The 19181-nt window shown below is 38.2% G+C and overlaps 1 protein-coding gene across 9 annotated transcripts in view; it reads right to left on the minus strand.

Moving 5' to 3' along the window:
* tead1b (TEA domain family member 1b) overlaps positions 1 to 18910 on the minus strand; it is a 70689-nt gene extending 51779 nt beyond the window's left edge. For 3 of the 9 annotated variants that reach the window (XM_053238316.1, XM_053238315.1, XM_053238318.1), the window contains exon 1: positions 18715 to 18903. The gene's annotated coding sequence lies outside the window, so the exon portion shown is untranslated. Of the gene's footprint in view, positions 1 to 18714 lie in introns of all 9 variants that reach the window. The other 6 variants (XM_053238314.1, XM_053238312.1, XM_053238317.1 and 3 more) reach the window with 4 other exon arrangements.
* Positions 18911 to 19181: the final 271 nt, after the last annotated feature.

A 19181-nucleotide genomic window follows, 5' to 3' on the forward strand; every position in this document is an offset into this window, starting at 1 on the left:
TGTAAATAAAAAAAACATTTTCCAACATATTAGTGCATTATTTTATTTGTGTTTAATTAGTTAGCTTTAGAAGGTATATTTTATATAGGTACAACCGTTTCTCATCGTAACTAAAAAAAAAAAAAAAAAACAAGATACAAGCTAGAAGCGACATGAGCGACTTTTCACTTGCTAGAACGCAGAGCTAGAACACAGAGTTGATGAAAAATGATGAAGGAAATGAAGCAAGAAGAAAATAAATTTTAATTATACCACCAAAAATTTTGTGTGTTCATGAAGGAACGTCAGTGATTAAAAAAAAAATATCCAAAGCGCATTTTAATATAAAAAGAAATTGGAAAAAATTTTCCTCTTCCTGAATGAGATATAAATATTCACTAAACTTTGGAATTTAAATTTTTTAGTAGATATGGTATTTTCATTTTTTCCATTCAAAAACTATTGTGGGATACAAAGTTTTGCACTCAATCGTAATAAAAAATATGATAAATATTTCAGAAGTGGTGGAAAGTGTTTTTTTTTTTTTTTTTAAATTGATGTTGTGGGTGCTCGGTCTCTCCATGACACTTCGGCTGGAAGTCTACTGATTACATGTTCCTCATAATTCTCCTCTTCCTACTGCTTGTAGACCCTAACTGGTTGAAACATGGCAACTGGCAAACGTTTTCAGTTTGCTTGCTTTAAATTAGTGAACCATTTGGATGGAAACCTAGCGTGCAAGCAAGAACAAAACCGCCTCAGAAAGCTCTTAAGGGAAAAGAAATTGACCAATATGCAAGACTCAATCTGGACAAGATCAAGCGGAGAGCAAGAATCGCTGCAGCTTTCGGTCAGTCTTGTGGAAAGTGAAGACCAACATCAGCTGTAGGGCTGAAAATGAGAAGCATGTGACAGCCCCTGTAGAACCCGAAGCTCCAAACTTTATACTTCTCTTTAAACAAAGGCTGCAGTTAAAGACCAGAACCATCTCAGTGCTAAGTAAAGCTCCCTGAACTCGATATGATAATTCACAATATGATAGAAAACTCAATTAATGCGTCCTTTGAAAGGCTCCTCTTTTGAGAGGCTGTTTGCATTTGAATGGAATATTTCTGCTAGTGCGTCTCTTTTGTGTACTGGCGTCTGCTTTGCTCTTAGGTACGCAGGTCCTTTAGAGCGGTGGAGTGGACGGCCGTGCGCTGCAGTGCATTCATTAGAATCATATCAAAAAGTCTGCCCTGTGGAAAAAAGAGCCCTATTTACTTGCTCATTCATTTAAGGCATATGTCTGTATGGCATCATTATATCCATCTCATCATTTAAACACAAAGCTTCGCACACAAAGCTGGCTCGAGAGCACATGCGCCAAACTACAGTGATGGATTCTGAAACAGGATAAATGGAACTTTTAAGCCCTATTCGGCCGGGATTCGTTTTATATGGAGAGGTGGGATAACGTAATAATTCCCAGAGCTTCTCTGTGATTTTTAATCCTGTGCGAACTGGTCACGTCAGCTATTTTCCCGACTTATTCCGGGACTGCGCGTTCCCGTGCCGGTGAAGATTACAGCGTCTTCTATCTTCTATAAAACGGCCTGTAAAAATAACTCCAGGTTAAACTAATCCCATGCCAACTGACCTTTAGGGAGCTAAATCCTGTAAATAGGTTGTGCAATATATAATGTTAAACCACAGCGCTGTTGAATTCTCAATTCTGATTGGTCAGATTAATTTTCTATAACGGCAGCTCTGAGCCGTTCCCGCACTCCTTCTTCTATTATCTTGTCGTCTTGTCAATACATGTATAACTGTTGATAGTTTTCTGTGAGATGTTTATTTAGCATTTTTTGGAAGGAGTCTCCAGTGTCAGAGCTTTGTGATGGTAAGAGGTAAAGCTGTAACTTTGTTTTCCACCACGGGAAAGTCTTCAGTACAAACAGCTTTGTTGTATCTTTTTTCAACTTTTTTCAACTTTTTTGAACTTGAATAAAAAAAAAAAAATGTGTAAGTGATAAGAGGGACTTGTTTTGCATAAGTTTCACTACAATAAATAGATAAAAAGTATGACGTGTTACCTTTTAATTAAGTAGAATTGTAATCATTGTGAAACTGCTGTGGCAGAAGAGGAATAAATCACATAAGGATGGACTGTTCAGGTAGCAAGAGTAACTCTGCTTTGTGTCAAGTAACATCACACCACCCAGTCATTGATTATTTTCCTATAACAGCACACCCTGTGGTATTTTATTCCTTCACATGCAGTACTGTGAATTCAGATACTGTCATTATTCCTGTGCTCCATTTTTCATAATCAAGCTGACATTCCAGGCTAGTTTGAGCTAGCTAACTCTTTTGACGTCTGACATGTGATTTTTTAAAATCAAAATTCCCCCTAATGGGAACAGCATATGCAAACATTTTCTTTCAAATGCACACTTATGATTACCGTATACTGTGACAGAAAGGCATTTATAAGAAAACCCAAATTTTAGATTCAACAGGTCTTCAATCATCAGCACCATGTGCTAATCCTTAATTCAAGGAACAGAATAGATGACAACACAGCTGCTGGTGTGCACCAAATGACGCAGCCTCTCCAATTATAAGGTCCCGGAATCACACAGCCTTCACAATGCACCTCTTCATGCTTCAAGTTTGAACATGGACTCGGGCGCCTCTGGCAACAGCGTAGTAACACCATTCAAAAACGCGTGGTAAGTGGCTCTCCTGCTGACCCGACTCGTCTTTGCCTTTGGTCACGAGCTTGTCAAAAAGCAAAGGGTCTGTTCGAACACTAATGATCACAGCTTCTATGAGGCAGGAACGCCACCTGTGGAAACTGTCGCAACCTCAAGAGATAATTGTGCACTCCTCTCCGGCTGACTCGGGCTCCATGGAAATAGTCTTATTAGCGCGATAAAAAGGAGGGGGTGTGGGCAACAAGTGAATGCCGCAGCGAGAGACAAGCCGTGGCTGTGACACGGCATTATGGGAGATGACACTTATCAACGGATTACAAGAAGCGCTACGGTCGAGGCCGAGCTGGAATGCAGCTCCTTAAATTAAGAGACCCAATTTCAGCCGTCGCACAAGGCCAGGGTAATGAAATAAAAGAGGAGAGGTCCGAAATGTAATTTTCTGTGTCGACTCCTTTTGTGTGATTATCTCAGAAGGTGCAGTGATCATTCCGTGAATGGCTTTCTCCAACTCCGTAATGACCCCTAGTAGTTAAGGTCTCAAAGAGAAGAACTGCAATTACCTGGTAATTACCAAAACGCAAGGCGCACAGAGTATTTTAGAAGTGTACTACTGCGGCTAGTTAATTACCGCTGTAACACTGAAACTACTCCAGGTTTAGCACAAGTAGTAACCGGTTACGCATATTTACTGCGAGATGTAAATATCCGAGATTCCACATGCTGTAATAAGCGCATACATAATCATAAAGAATGTAAAATACAGGATGATAAAAAGGTACAGCATACAATTAAAATAATAATGATAAGATGCCTACAATGTTTTTTTAATTAAGTCAATCAGTTTTCATAAAATAGCACAAAGAATTAATCGCTGCCAATAGTTTTTTTTTTTTGTCATTTTTCATTTTTTTCATTACTTTTTGTACCACTGAATAAATTGTATTTATTTATAATTATTTTAATTTGTGTATTTGAATAAAACTTATTTATGTATTTGTTTGTTTTTATAACTTTGAAAAAAAACACTGATATGCCAAATATTTTTTATATTAAGATTATTGGGTGAAAATAAAGAACTAAAAAAACCAAAACTAAACCAAACTAAAGAAAACCAAAACGTTCGAACAAAGGCCAGAAATAATGCACGTGTGGTACAGCTAGTGCTCAGAAAAGCAGGATGAGTAACAACTTGCCTACAATAAATTCAGGGTTTTCACATTTGATACACACTTTCCAGTCCAAATCGCAGCTCTAAAACCCAATAATTTCAAAACAGCCATATTTTAACAACGCTTTTAAATTACCATTACTATTAAAATGACATGTCAAGATGTTACGCCACGATACACTAACAAAAATATTCCAATTTTTAATATATCACTTTCAGAGAAAAAACCCACAAATGATGGACGCAGTCTGTTCGTTTGGATAGAATGTTCCTCCTGGCTTTGTAAACACGTCTCCGTGCTCTTAGCAAAGCTCAAATCAGAAAGCAAAAGTCCAGTGGAGTGGACAGCCAGAGATTCTTCTCCTACTGGCAGCGCCGAAGCGTTTATTTCATACCTCTTTAAACCCACAGAGCTGGATGCAGTGAATCCGTCTGATGCCATCCAGCTCAAACCTCAGACCCAATGCCTGCTGCTACTACAGGCCACTCTGGGATCAATTTCTGTTGGCCGGGGCGCTGGATTGATTTACAGGGCCTGTCAAAACAGCTTTCTCCACCTGCCTGCGACGTGCAACAATCAGCCGCACTGTTCAGCCCATTACACCGCTGCTGCAGATAGGGCCGCAGGGACGCTCTCTATTTACGGCTCACGGGCTGGATGCTGGAGCTCAATACTCCACTCCTAAAGTGTTTTCTATTGTGGCATGCAGCAATCATGACACAAGATAACTAAAATAGCCACATGGGCTGGGCTGTCCAACGGGGAGAAAGTTACACCAGGTGATTAGCTGTAATTTGTGTAACTGCAGTCAGAATTAGCTGGCAGGTTTACCATCCTTTTATAGAAGAACATTCCAGAAATAGGCGACATTCCAGCATTGCTTTCTTGTTACGCAGACGTGTTACGGCACATCGGGACGGACGAGGCGGCGCTTACGAAGCACAGGAAATTAAAGCTGTAAATAAGCACAGGAGGAGATAAGAGATCTTTGGACATTTATGAGGAAGAAAGATATCTGCCTCTAGCCCCCCCTCAAAGTTCCTCCATGATAACAAAAAGCCTCCATCTACTGTGAGTCACTTCTTCCTCCCGAAGCGCTAATGGCGCAAAAGTCACGTGGTGACGTGACCATGTTTAGAGGTTCCTCGACAGCGGTGGGGGCCGGATCCATGGAAACATCATGGTGACATCCAGTGTCAGGTCATGGGGGATTAATGGTATGGAAAAAGTGTCCTTTGGAAAAATGTCTGTCCTCTATATATTCCGCTACACTCATGATGTATTTTAAAGAAAGACACAAAAGATACACTTTATTTGAACATTTTTTTTAAAACATTAAACAGAACAAATTACGTAAATACTAGTTAGTTCTATTAAAGGCTAATATTTAAAAAAAGCTGACAGTAAGTTACACTGACCTTCCTATTTCTGTGAAGATTTCAGACAGTTATCTGCTATTAACCAATAAGAAAAGTCGGCTTATCTACAGAGGAACTAAATATTTAAAATATCGTACCGTTTAATTTTAACTGAGTGTCTATTTCCACTTTTCACGCTAACTAAACTTAGGTTTTGTATTAAACATTTTTATAACTAAGCATTAGCAAGTTAGCCTAACGTTTATGTACACTAGTAACCGATGGTGGTAGCTAAGACTAGACTATTATAAAACCAGTAAACCAGTTACCAGTGGCATCATCAAGCTAGCTAATGTTATTCTAACTATACTATTGTGTAAAGCATCAAGGTTGTTAGCAAACTAGCTAAGATTAACTACTGTAATCTTTAAACCAGTAATCAAATGTTCTAGAAAGCTAGCTAATGTTAGGCTAACAATTATATTGTGTATAAGTAGTAGCTAGTGACCAATGTCACTTGCAAGCTAGCTAAGGTTAAGTTAACTATTATATTGTGTAAACCACTAACAAAGGTACTAGCAAGCTAGCTAAAGTTAGGCTAACTATTATATAGTGTATACCAGTAACCTATAGCAACCATTAGTAACCTAATGAGCTATCTAACATTCAGCTAACTTATATTGTGTAAACCAGTAACCAATGGTGCTAGCAAACCAGGTAAGATCAAGCTAACAATTGTATTGTGTAAACCAGTAACCAATGTCAGGAGCAAGCTAGCTATTATTAGGTTAACTAATGTATTGTGTAAACTAGCAGTCAATGGTACTACTACAACAGGTCTTGCAAGCTACCTAAAATTAGCTCAACTTTTATATTGTGCTAACCAGTAATCAATGGTACTAGCAAGCTAGCTAATATCTGGCTAAGTATAATACTGTGTAAAACAGTAACCAATATCAATATTAGGCTAACTTATATAAGCTAAGATTAGGCTAACGTATATTGTGTAAACTAGTAACCAATGCCACTTATAAGCTAGGTAACATTCAGCTATCTAATATATTGTGTAAACCACTAACAACGGTGCAAGCAAGCTAGCTAAGGTTAGGCTAACTATTATATTATGTAAACCAGTAATCAACGGTGCTAGCAAACTAGCTAATTAGCTAGGTTTTGTAAACCAGTAGCACTAGCAAGCTACCTGAAAATTGCTTAACCTTTATAATGTGCTAAACAGTAATCATTTACACTAGCAAGCTAGCTAACTTCTGGCTAACTATAATACTGTGTAAACCAGTAACCAATGTCAAAATTAGGCTGAGTAATATATGATAAGATTAGGCGAACATATATTGTGCAAACCACTAACAATGGTGCTAGCAAACTAGCTAACATTAAGCTAACAATTATATTGTGTAAACCAGTAGCACTAGCAAGCTACCTAAAAACAGCCTTTCATAATGTGCTAAATGTTAATCGATGACACTAGCAAACTAGCTAACAATTAGCTAAGCTAGCAATTATATTGTGTAAACTAGTAACCAGTGTCAGGAGCAGGCTAGCTTACATTAGGCTAATTATAATATTGTGTAAAACAGTAACCAATGGTGCTAGAAAGCTAAGATTAAGCTAACTATCATATCGTGTAAACCACTAGTCAAAGGCACTAGCAAGCTAGCTAGGAATATGCTAATAACTATTATATTATGTAAACTATTAAACAAGGTTGATAGCAATGTAGCTAAGATTAAGCTATACAGTATAATGTGTAAACAAATAGTAAACTAGCTAACATTCTGCTAATTATAATATTGTGTAAACAGGAACCAATGACAATAGCAAGAGAGCTAAGATTAAGCTAACTATTAATTTGTGTAAACTAGTAATCAATTTTGAAAGCAAGTTAGCTAACATTAGGCTAACTCTAATGTTGTGTCATTAAAATGAGTAGCCAGGTGCACTAGAAAGCTAGCCAGTTTTTTTTGTAACTTTGCTTTTATAACTTTTATAACTTTAATATGCCATGAATTTCTTCACCAAAACACTAACACACTCTGGAACTTCTCAGAAAAAAACCAGTTCTCAATCTCTCACCCTCCATCACAGTGAGCTGCCAGACAGAGACACAAAAAGACAAAGCCGTGCAGCTCTCTGCCTCCGTGTCCGTAGTGTTGAATCAGAGAAGAGTCATGTTGAATCAGAGTGTCAGTGTTTACTAAGCTACAGCCGCACCGCAGCGAGAGTTCAAACCGTCTCTGTGCATACTAATGCTGCCAGAGATCCTCCATCGCCCAAATCACAGGCCGGCTCTAGGACTCGGCCGGTCACAATAACAATGCGGCGTCCATTAATGAAAGGTCTGCTCGGGATTTATAGCGACGCTGGAGCGGGGAACACTGAGCCAGCGAGCCCGGACGCTCAGCGCTTGAATACGGACCACAAATTATAAACAGTTTGAGTAAATGAAGTGAGCGAGTGGCTTTGTTGCACAGGCGTACATCTTCCCGTCGATGGTTGCTCTGGGAAAGGAAGTTATTGAAGCCTGGATTTCCTGCTTTCAGCTGCGGCCAAGAACTCTGAGGTTTATGGCAACTTCTGGAACTGACTCATCTAATGATTCATGGATTCGATACTGTTTTCATGGTTTGCCTACACAGAAACTTGGGCCATGCAACCTTTTAGGGTGAAGACAAGTCAGAGAAAACGGGAAATAACTGAACAACAATGTTAGGACATGTTTGTGATTAAACTAATGGTTTTCTTATGTATCTATGACTGTAAATGGCATATGGTTTTATGTATAAGACCCCAAAAAAAAATTCAAAGAAAGTAGTGTTAAAAGTTAGAATGTTTTTTTTTTTTCAGTTTTCATTTAAGAAAACTGTAATCTGCAAGTTGCTAAGCGAAAAAGATATTATGTCAGAGTTTATATACCACATTATACCACAGCAATGATGAATTCCTGAATCTGATTGATCAGGAGGTGTTGATTAATTTTCTGTAACAACATCTGCCAATAGTTCTGACTGAAAGGTTTATATAAAGGCACTCTTTCTAATACATTATTGTTTATATAATATCAGCTAATTCACAGGGACTTGCACATATTGTAAGACTTACAGTGGATATAAAAAGTCTACACACCCCTGTTAAAATGACAGGTTTTTGTGAAGAATGACACTAAGATAACACACGATAAATCAGATCTTTTCTCACCTTTAATGTGCAATTTCAAAGTATACAAATAAAGGGAAAACAGACACTTCTGAGGGGAAAAAAAACTTACAATAACCTAGTTGCATAAGTGTCTATACCCCTAAACTAATACTTTGTTGAAGCACATTTTGATTATATTACACCACTCAGTCTTTTTGAGGAAGTGTCTATCAACGTGGCACATCTTGACTTGGCAATATTTTCCCACTCTTTCTTGCAAAAAAGTTCTAAATCTGTCATATTGTGAGGGCATCTGCTGTGCACAGCCCGCTTCAGGTCACCCCACAGATTTTTAGTTGGATTCAGGTCTGGACTCTGGCTAGCCCATTCAGAAACACTGATCTTCTTTTGGTCTTAGTTGATTTGGATTTATGCTTTGGGTCATTGTCATGTTGAAAGGTGAAATTCCTTTTTATCTTCAGCTTATTAGCAGACACCTGAAGGTTTTGCACTAAAATTAGCTGGTATTTGTAGCTATTCATGATTCCCTCCATCTTGATTAAAAGGCCCAGTACTGGCTGAAGAAAAGCAGCTGTAAAGCATGATGCTGCCACCACCATGCTTCACCGTGGGTATGATGTTCTTTTGGTGTTGTGTTTTTTTTTTTTTGGCACCAAACATACCTTTTGGAATTGGTCTCATCAGACCATAACACATTTTGCCACATTGTTTGGGGTGATTAAGTTGAGCTTGGATGTTTTTTGTCAGAAAGGGCTTCCGTCTAGCCGCCCTACCCCACAGCCCAGACATGTGAAGAATACGAGAGATTGTTGTTACATGCGGAGAGTAATCAGTACTTGTCAAATATTCCTGCAGCTCCTTTAATGTTGCTGTTGGTCTCTTGGCAGCCTCCCTAGTAAGTTTTTGTCTTGTCCGTTTGTAAATTTTGGAGGGACGTCCAGTTCTTGCTAATGTCACTATGGTGCCCCATTTTCTTCATTTGATGATGGCCTTCACGGTGTTCCATGGTACATACAATGCTTTGGCAGCTGTTTTGTACTCCTCTCCTGATTGATTCCTCTCAAAGTAAGACCCTGTACAGGCTTTGTCTGTGAGCTGAAACCAAGATGTGAAGAAAATCTTACAGAAACAGCTGGTCTTTATTTGGGGTGTGCACACTTATGCAACAATTTTATTGTAACTTTTTTATTTTTCCTATTTTTCCCTAAAATGTTTCTGATTATTTTTCACATAACTGTTATACATTGTAATTTCACATTGAAGGTGGGAAAAGTTCTGACATGATTTATCTTGGTTTAATTTTTTCACCACAGAAACTTGCCATTTTAACAGGGGTGTGTAGACTTTTTATATCCACTGTATAATAAACATATTAAACAGATTAACAAAGAAAAATGTGTAATCATTAATATGGTGAGGCTTTCTGTAAAAAGTATTATTTAACATTTATGGAAGGAGTCTCCAGTGTCAGCGAATTGAAACTCATTATCAGTAAGTTTTCCTCCACAGGAAAGTCTTCAGGCGCTTTCCAGTTTCTTGGTGACCTGACAAGCTGCGTTCTCTGCCTTCTAACTTCAAAAAAAAGGAAAAATGAGAGGGGGCTGGTCCGGGAACAACAGGTTATAGGAGCTATAACACAAATGAACAGTTTTGCATACGTTCCACGACATTAAATGTAACTTTAAATGGATAAAAAAGTATGCTGCGCTGTTCATTATTTAATAAAAAATGTCCCTGCTGACAAATTGTTGTGGAATCAGAAGAATAAAACACTTTGGGATGTGTGTTATTGGAAAATAATCAACATTGTGGTGGTAACAATAACTGCACAACCGTCAGGCTGCATCACATCACCCTGTTGTTGATTATTTTCCTTTAACAGCACGCCTTAGTGTGTTTATTCCTTACTTATTATACCAATCATATAATTTGCCCCACTTTTTCTTATTAAATACTTCTTTATTTGACACTTACAACATTTTTTGTAAGTGCTAAATAAAGAAATCTCGGACGTCTCCTGTGTAGCGCAAAACTACATACCATAATACACATCATGTATTACATACCGTAATACACATCATGTATTAAGAAAATGTCGAGAGAATTTTTTTGCCCTGTCGCATAATCTTAAGTTAATACTTAGATAATACCCATTACAAATCCAAAGAACAAAGTGTTAATCCTTGATTATATATAAGTGAAAGCAATAAAGAAAATTACACTTCCCAAAAAAAGGTCGTTAAGGCCAAAGTGTACCCAGGAGTTTGCTGGCAGTTTATAGCTGCACATTTACATTTACTACCAATTTCTCTTTTTTATGGCAATTCTGCTTTAAGGAGGCTGCAGTCACAAACAGCATCAGAGACACGGGTCTACTCCGATCTCCTCTGCTCATTCGCTAACACACAACGGTCTATGGTGCATTCTCACAGTCATACATGCACCACGAAGCCATGTTTATCATGATACAATCATGAAAGGGAAAAAAAAAAAATTTTCTTAAGCTACGAAATAATTCAAATTTCACAGAGACTACATCAACGATCAAATCGTTATTCAATACAATAAACTAAAAATCGGAAAAGCAGAAACATGTATGACAGAACATTCCCCTTTGTATTGCTATGTTGAATTACAGAGAAATAAAATATAGTTCTGAAGCTATGCAGTAACCTGCTTTGTGTATGAAGGGCTCTGACATGCAATATCCTCAACCAAATGTGCACAGTTCTGCATTCACAATTCTCAAGGTTTAAAGCCTATTATTAACTGCGCGACCCATTAACTCGCTTTAAACAACATTCGCAGTTAATTGACTCTCTATTAAGCTAAATAACTAACATTCATTTGTTTTTTTGGGTGGGTTTTTTTTTTTTTTGTTTTTGTTTTTTTTTCAGAACAGCACTCATCACTTCTTTAGAATTAGATCCGCAAAAGCGGCTAACCTTGGCGAGGAGTCCAAAGAAGAACTCTTGTGTTGGTGTACATTCTTAATGCCAGCAGACAAAGCATGTGTGTGTAGATGCACCTCTTTAAAAACTACTAACACACACGCACACTAGCATTTCATAATATAATTCTAATACGAGAAAAAGGGAGTCAGACTGATGCACATGCACCAATGGAAAAATAGCTCCAGAGTCTAATTTAGGAGGAAAACAAGACGAAGCCAGGTCTGCTTGGAACACTTAATTACGCTTAATAATGTGCAATCATATCAGTTTCATTCCCTTCACAAATGCCAGCCCTGAGACTTTATTAAGTCATTGTAAAAACCTTATAATACAAATGGAAAATTGATTTCGAAATTAGAAACAACCTCGAGTCTGACTCTGCTTATACACACGGACGAGTGGCTTTAAATTTTTCTAAATCTTCAGTTACATTTTGGATGTTTATTCTAGATGTGTGTGTGTGTGTGGCAGCCCGGGAAAACCCTTCATATGCACACAATTTGAGTTTCTACTATATATATATATATACACACACACAACAGGGTCCAAAAGTGTGAGAGCACTAGTGGAAATGCTTCTGTTTGGCAGAACAAGTGAACACAAAGGTTTTCATTACAAATGATATTATCAGCAACAACCTGAGTGAAAAGTAGAACCTGAGAAATATTTACATGAATTTCAAAATGTCTTAGTACTTAGTATGTCCTCTTTTTTTGCTATAACGACAATGCGCACTTGAGCTGACACACAGTCCACGAGTTTGTGTAAAACCTGATTTTAGTCAATTTTAGATCAGATCCATTGGAGGGTCGTCTGAACACGTGCTTCAGAGATAAGAAGAGATAAGACTCCCAGAAAATCTGACCTTTTGTACAAAAGGAGTTAACATAATCAATATCACAAATTTGCTTACTTTTCAATAGTGACCTAGAAATTGTGCAACATCTTGAAAGCTGAAAAGTCAAGATGTTGCACATTTCATTTTAGAATTCAAAAACCTGTTTATCTCCATCTCCAATCTGTTTATTTCCAGTTTTAAATAATAATAATAATAATAATAATAATAATAAATCCCAGATTTTCATTGTAGTCTCAGACTTCTGGATTCCACTGTATATATTTCTGAAACTACATGGTTTCCTGAACTGAAATATCTTTTGCATGTATCTCAACCACAAGTAAAGCTCTAGCATTTTAAAGTCTGATTAAAAGTGAAAAATGAAATTATTAAGACTTTTTTTTTGCAATTCCACTGAAAGATGTCCCTCCCACCTCTTCATTTAAAACCTAATCCACTTATGGAAAAAAAAACATTACTGTCACATTTTAGAGAATTATAACTTTACAATGGGAAATGAGTTGTCACTGATTATCAGCATCGCCCACATCAGTCTCTGTCTCATAACCTGAGGTAAAAGTCACTCACGGCATTTAAAACCCGAGCCTCACGGTTGTTTCTTCACCATTCATGCTAACATTCGTGTAAATAATCATTGATTAATTTACTCAGTTCTGCTCTGTTGGCTAAATTTCTTTATTTATTTACTTGCATCTTTCATTAGATCTTTTAAACATTTAAAGATTTTGTCCAGCATCATCTGTACAGAGTGTGTAAGTGCTCTTCTCTGTTTTGATGATGATGTGACGGAGTATCGCAGACCTTTTGAGAACGAGTATCTGAACACAATCTGAATCATTTAAGCTTATGTCTATTCCACTGTGACGCATAGCTACCCAAAAACCTGATAAAATAGTCTGTGTGGTGGGGACGAATCACATAGCTAGCAAGGTTTTAGACATCTTTTAAGGGTCACCTTACATATGAATTAGAAATTTGAAAAATTCTCATTAATACAGAAAACCAGAGCTGACGTTGCAACAGTTGAACTCACAGGTCTTCGACTAAAACACAGATGTAATTACTGAATTTCATAGTGTAACACTAGCCTTATATACAGTGGCTTCCAACTACCTCTAATATGTCATTTTGTATTAGAAAGCTACATGAGACCTTTACGCCAAGTGAAACAAAACCCAGAAAACGTGTGTTTGCTTCTGGAAAGAGTGAACAAATCTCAGTATGCTTAAAACCACTTTTGATCAGTTCAGACCTTTATTTAGACCAGCTGCCTTCATTGCTGGGAAATGTGCTGATGAAAAAGGACAGGAATAGCATCACTCTGCACATCAACCAAAATATAATATGAAAACTCAGAAAAGGGGGGGGGGGTCAATCCTGTCTCATTTGGGCCCGCAATTATGTCAAGGTTTACAATCAGCATATTCCAAGTCATTTAATATTTTCCATCCTTTTTTTTTTTAGCCCACCGATCTCTCTCCGATTCTGCTCCGACCGCAGATAGATTCTAATAGGAAATGATGTGGATGGTGAATAAAGCAGACAGGACGTGGCTGTTTGTGTTGGGCTCCGTCCCAGCAGAGTTGAGCAGTTCACGTTGTCCTGTGACCGCAGGACGAGAGGAAAAGCGAGTTAGTTGCTTCTAAAAGCGGCGCGGACGCTTGTGTGTGGTTCAATCATACGTGTTGAGGTAAACCCTCAGCTCCTTGCATACAGCCATTATGAAATCTATTTGTTGCTTGCTGCTCACTAAGTGGGTATAAATGATTTCAAATCGATAGATGAATAGACACAGATGAAGGAGCGCCAAAAATTCTGCACAACAGCTCACTTGGTTTTTACATTCAGTTCATACTGTCATAGTAATTTACCCACATTTATTATCGTGCTATTATACACCAGTACTGTTGAATTCATGAAATCTGATTGGTTGTTGATTAGTTTTCTCTAACAGCGACTTTGACAGTGGTGCAATCTATAATTCAAATCAACAGGTTTTATTATTATTATATTAATGCACTCTTTCTAATACGTTACTGTTTCTGTAGTAAAAAAATTACGTAAGACGTTTCTGTTAGAAGACTTCAGTCAGTATCAGTGCTTTCAGTTAAAGCTGTTCATTAAGTTTGCCATTGCAAGGGAAGATTTCAAGACAGATGATGATGATGATTATTATTTTTTATATTAAATTATATGATATTAGTTCTACCTTCAAGAGAGCAAGAAAAATGAGAGAGAGGATGCAGAGATTGTTTATAGCTGTTATAATGAAAATATTATGATATAAAATATTATGAGAACAGGAATTAATTTGTTTCATGGACACATCGTAACATTAACTGTAACCACAAACTAATAAAAGTATAATGTGCAATTCCTTAATAAATACAAATGTAATTGTTGGTAAATTGCTGTAGTATAAGAGGAATAAAACCTCCGAACATGCTGTTTAAGGAAAATAATAAACTTCAGGGCGATAACCTACAGAACATGTATTAATCGCATGATGCATATTTTAACAGCAAACGTTCTCCACTGAAGTCACTGTGTACAGGAATTTCAGTATGGATATAAATTGACTCATGAGTGATTTCTAACCAACCTCTCATTTGATTGGGGAAAAAATATGGCATTATTATTATTATTATTATTATTATTATTATTATTATTATAAGCATACCACGACCACCAGGTTCACAAAGACGAACCTAAACTTGGATATGTACTAATCACACCTTCAGTTTATTTAAAGACTGGAAACGACAACTTTTGCCAAATGCAAATTCATGCTGAGCAACAAACAACTGGCAACTGAAATATGAGGCGTATTAAAATGCCATTGATAAGTTAAGTGAGTAGATATCTTATCTGAAGCATACAGGAGCCATATGGTGCCACTGCCAGCGCCGCCTGTTGCTGGCATAACAATGGCCTGGTGTAGACAGCAAGCGCCAGCCGCGGCTTGACAAATGGCCGTTAGCCTGCGTCCTGGAAGCACTAAGAGTAACGTTCATATTTGCATTTTTTCCCCTTACAGGTGCAGAAGGCGACTAAACCAGATGTCAACTTGAGCACAGCACTGTTTGCCTTCTGCAGCTCAACAGCCTAGTGTGCGTGCACGCGCGCACACACACACACACACACTCCTCCCCGGCTCAGCAACAGGAAAGACAATAGGGTCTCTCTGTGTTGCGTCCATTCCCCCACAATCCTCCATTCCCAGAGGTAACCCAATCCACTATGTCGGAGCAATGCACCTATTCTCTTCCCATTTCACAAGTGAAAGACTGCATTCTTTTTTTCTCCAGCCATGCTCATAAGCACCACTCAGACAGAAAATATAGAAATGAACAAAGTTTTCACCTCCTGATTCAGATTTATTATTAAAGCCCCCACCACCCACACACACAAAATAAATGCACAGATATGACAAAGCAAGGGGTCCAAGCACTATTTCAAGATTGCAATTCGCTCTGAAGGATGGGCGTTAGATCAAATCTGTTATCTTTTATTTAATAAATATAACCACATTCGCACTTCCTGTTTTTCCCTTGTATTTGTGTCAAATAAGACAAAAATCACATATACGGCAGTTTTAAAACAGGCGAACAATTTCTAACACTGCAGTCTACGGCTATGGAAGATGCGATACATATCCCAATATTACTTAATATCACACTGTATAAATGCCTAGTGCTCATTATGCGAGCAATGAATGAGAGATAGATAGATAGATAGATAGATAGATAGATAGATAGATAGAGGTTTGGTTTTTTTTTTTTTCAAATTTTATGGTACAAGCCTGGTTTGGCTTTACATGCTTAAGTGAACTTGAAAGAAAAGTGATGCTATGCTATTACATACGCTCTTAGGGGGGGGAAAAAGGGTACTAAACTCTACCTTTTCTTGCCGCTGCGATGGTACCATGAAGGGTTAATCTTTGGCACCTTTATTGTGTAAAGATTTTTTTACCTGGTAAGGTGTATGAAGTGTATCTTTAAAGTATTAACCTATAATTAAATGTACATCGGTTGTCCTGAAGTTGCAATGATGTACTTGACTTTTTTTTTTTTTTTTTTTAAATACAGACTACTACAATGATGTTACCATGTATAAGATACACACAGAACAGGTACAAAAGATGTACTCTATAGGTGACCACTCCAGTGATAAGGAAGAGTACAGTTTAGTGTATGGAGAGTGTACTACTACACACATACCCTGGTCATATGTCCGAGAAAAATAGTATTTGATCATGTTTTATACATAAACATGTCAGATCTGTACATGAACATGCAGCCAGGTTATTAGTGTCACAGCATGTTTCGATAATGATGGAGTCCCTTCTGCATGCTTTCAAACCCATCAGTGTGTGCAAGCTGTCCAAAAAAATCCACAACTCACACCTTCAACAGGTCTTCTTCTCACTGCATAAGCTAAAAACGTATCACATACTGCTACTGCTGCTAAACCATATTTATCCTTCTGTTCAATCCTTTCTCAAAGAGCGGCTTTGCTTTCCAAGATAAGGTCACGTCAGGGGTCAAGTCTCAATCTGTTTACTGTAGTCAATGATGACGGCCCAGTTAGAGCAGACAAACACCACATTGTGTCTTGCTGGACTTTCTTTCTTTTCTTTTTTTTAAATAAAGGCCACAGTGAAATATAAGGCAATAATTAACTGTGAGAAAGGAGGCTTAGTCCCAAATCACACAATAGTGGAACTTGTTTTCAGAAAGCTGAGTGAGTGGGACAGTAATGCAAGTCCTCTTCACCGAGTATTTCCTTTAAGAGCTCCACAGGGACTTCGAAATGAAATATTACATTATACAGTATTATATACTCTTGGCTAAATATTTAAATATATGCTTGACATGTGGGGTGTTATTTTAATTTTTAAATCACCTCTGATTAAATAGGAGCCCTGAAGTTGGGTTAAGTAAAGTGTAAATGCTTACATTTTCTAATAAAGCACTTTAAGTGTAGTTACTGACTGAAAATTAGGATAAAATTCAGTCAAAACTAAAGAAGTTTATTCAGCTTAATGAGTGAATTTTAACCAGGAGAGGAAAGTGCAAAGCTAAGCATTAGCTTAGCAGAAAAGAAAAAAAAAACAACAAAAAAACTAGAGCAGAGCTCTGAGCTCCTCTACAGGCCTTCTGCTAAGTATCCACATCTTTTTTAAAACAATAATAAACTTCAAGTAATTTCACGACTTGTACCCTGTTAGGACACTAACTATGTGTGAAGCACAAATCCTCCTGTTTTGTAACAAAAACTTAAAACAGTGACACTTTTTTTGGGAGTAAATGTTAGCTAAAGTGCTACTCTGTTACCCGACACGGTCTCGCGCGCAATGTGTAGCATTTCTCCTGTGTTGTTGTTGTTGTTTAAAAAAAAAAAATCCACATAACCAGTGCAGACCTCATTTCATGTCTTGTCGTCTTCCTTAGCAATGAGAAAAAAAAAAAAAAACAAGCTGATCTTTCGACATTTGGACACAGGAGAAGGCGGGCAATCCCAACAAAGGAAATGACAAACCCAAGGCTGAGCTGTTCTTCCTTACTGCAGGTAAATAAAGCGCCTCTGATCTGCTGGATTCATGGCGAAATCTGACTAGAACAAACCACATAATCCACTGAGATGCAGATTGAGCTCAGTAAAAGCCTGAAATAATGGACTTCCCGTCCTCAAACGCAACAGCTTGCCATGAAGTTGCAAAGAGCGCTCGTGAGAAGTTGGAGGAAAAGCACTGATTATTAAACAATAAATGTCGCTATGGAAATGAATCGACCTTTAATAAACACTTTGGAGTCGTGTTTTTAAGGAGTGCAAACAGTTTGACTGGTTAAATGTGAAGAACACTAGTACTAGTAGTGGTGGTGGTGGTGGTGGTGGGAAAGCTACAAGGAAATGTGGAAGCTACTTACGGTGAGGATTTTAAGAGAAGAAGAAGAAGGAGTAGGAGTAAGCGTAAGAGTAAGAGAAGAAGAAGAAAAGACGCCAAAGCAACAAGTCTCTCCCGGAGCTGTGTTCTCGCAAAGCGTTCCGAGGAGATCTGCAACTTCCGGCAAGGCGAACTGTGGGAGAGGGGAGAGAAAACAGCAACATTTTGGATCCGTCATCCTGTCCCGGAAAAAAAAAAAAATCCAAATAATTTACCATCCACACGTTTCCGACAACAAGGCGAACGCATTCAGGGAGCGGAAACTGAGCGATGGCGCGCGCGCAAGCGGGTTCTCGAGCAAAAAATGTGAAAAATGCCAGAGATTTGCGGTGCCATGTCAGGCGGGTTACAGCACTGAGTCACAGGCTTGCAAAGTGAAAGCACCCTGTTGCAGCAGCGTCGAGAAAACCCTGGAGCACAGAACTAAAATCCGTCTGAAAACACTTTCAGCCCGTCCTACTCTCGCGACACTTTGGTTTTCTTCCTAAACTGCGCTACATATTTTTTTTTAAATATATATATTGACGACATACAAGTTTGCATAATAACCCGTTTATTAACATTAAACTTACCTTAACGTCCGTAATCGATATATTTTTAACAGCTCCGCCCCTTTTGTTGTTGTTTTTTTTTTTTTTTTTTTTTTTTCCCTAAGGTGTGAGAATTTCTTTTACAAAGTGCGTAAAGTTAGTGTGGCGGTTCAGGGCCGGGCGGGAATGCGAGCGCGGATCGCCGACACACCGAGAGATGCGAAGAATGCGCGGAATGAGAGCAGGAATGAAATGAACGCAAGGCGTCGGGTTCGCGCGAGAGGGCGGAGCCACGGGGTGGCGTCATCCCCCAGAGCCCTGCGAGGAAGGCGTGGCCACGTCCATAAGGATGACTTCACAGGACAACGTCGGCGGGATGGTCCAATAGGAGCAGGCCGAGGTGTGCTTCACGGTTCAAATGAATGCAGATTACATTTTAGCTTTATTAACCTCTCAGAAGTGGATGGAGAAATAATTCCCCAGGAGTGTGACACATCAAATGCCCCAGT

The sequence above is a fragment of the Pangasianodon hypophthalmus genome, chromosome 11 (assembly GCF_027358585.1).
Source record: "Pangasianodon hypophthalmus isolate fPanHyp1 chromosome 11, fPanHyp1.pri, whole genome shotgun sequence".
Taxonomy (NCBI): domain Eukaryota; kingdom Metazoa; phylum Chordata; class Actinopteri; order Siluriformes; family Pangasiidae; genus Pangasianodon; species Pangasianodon hypophthalmus.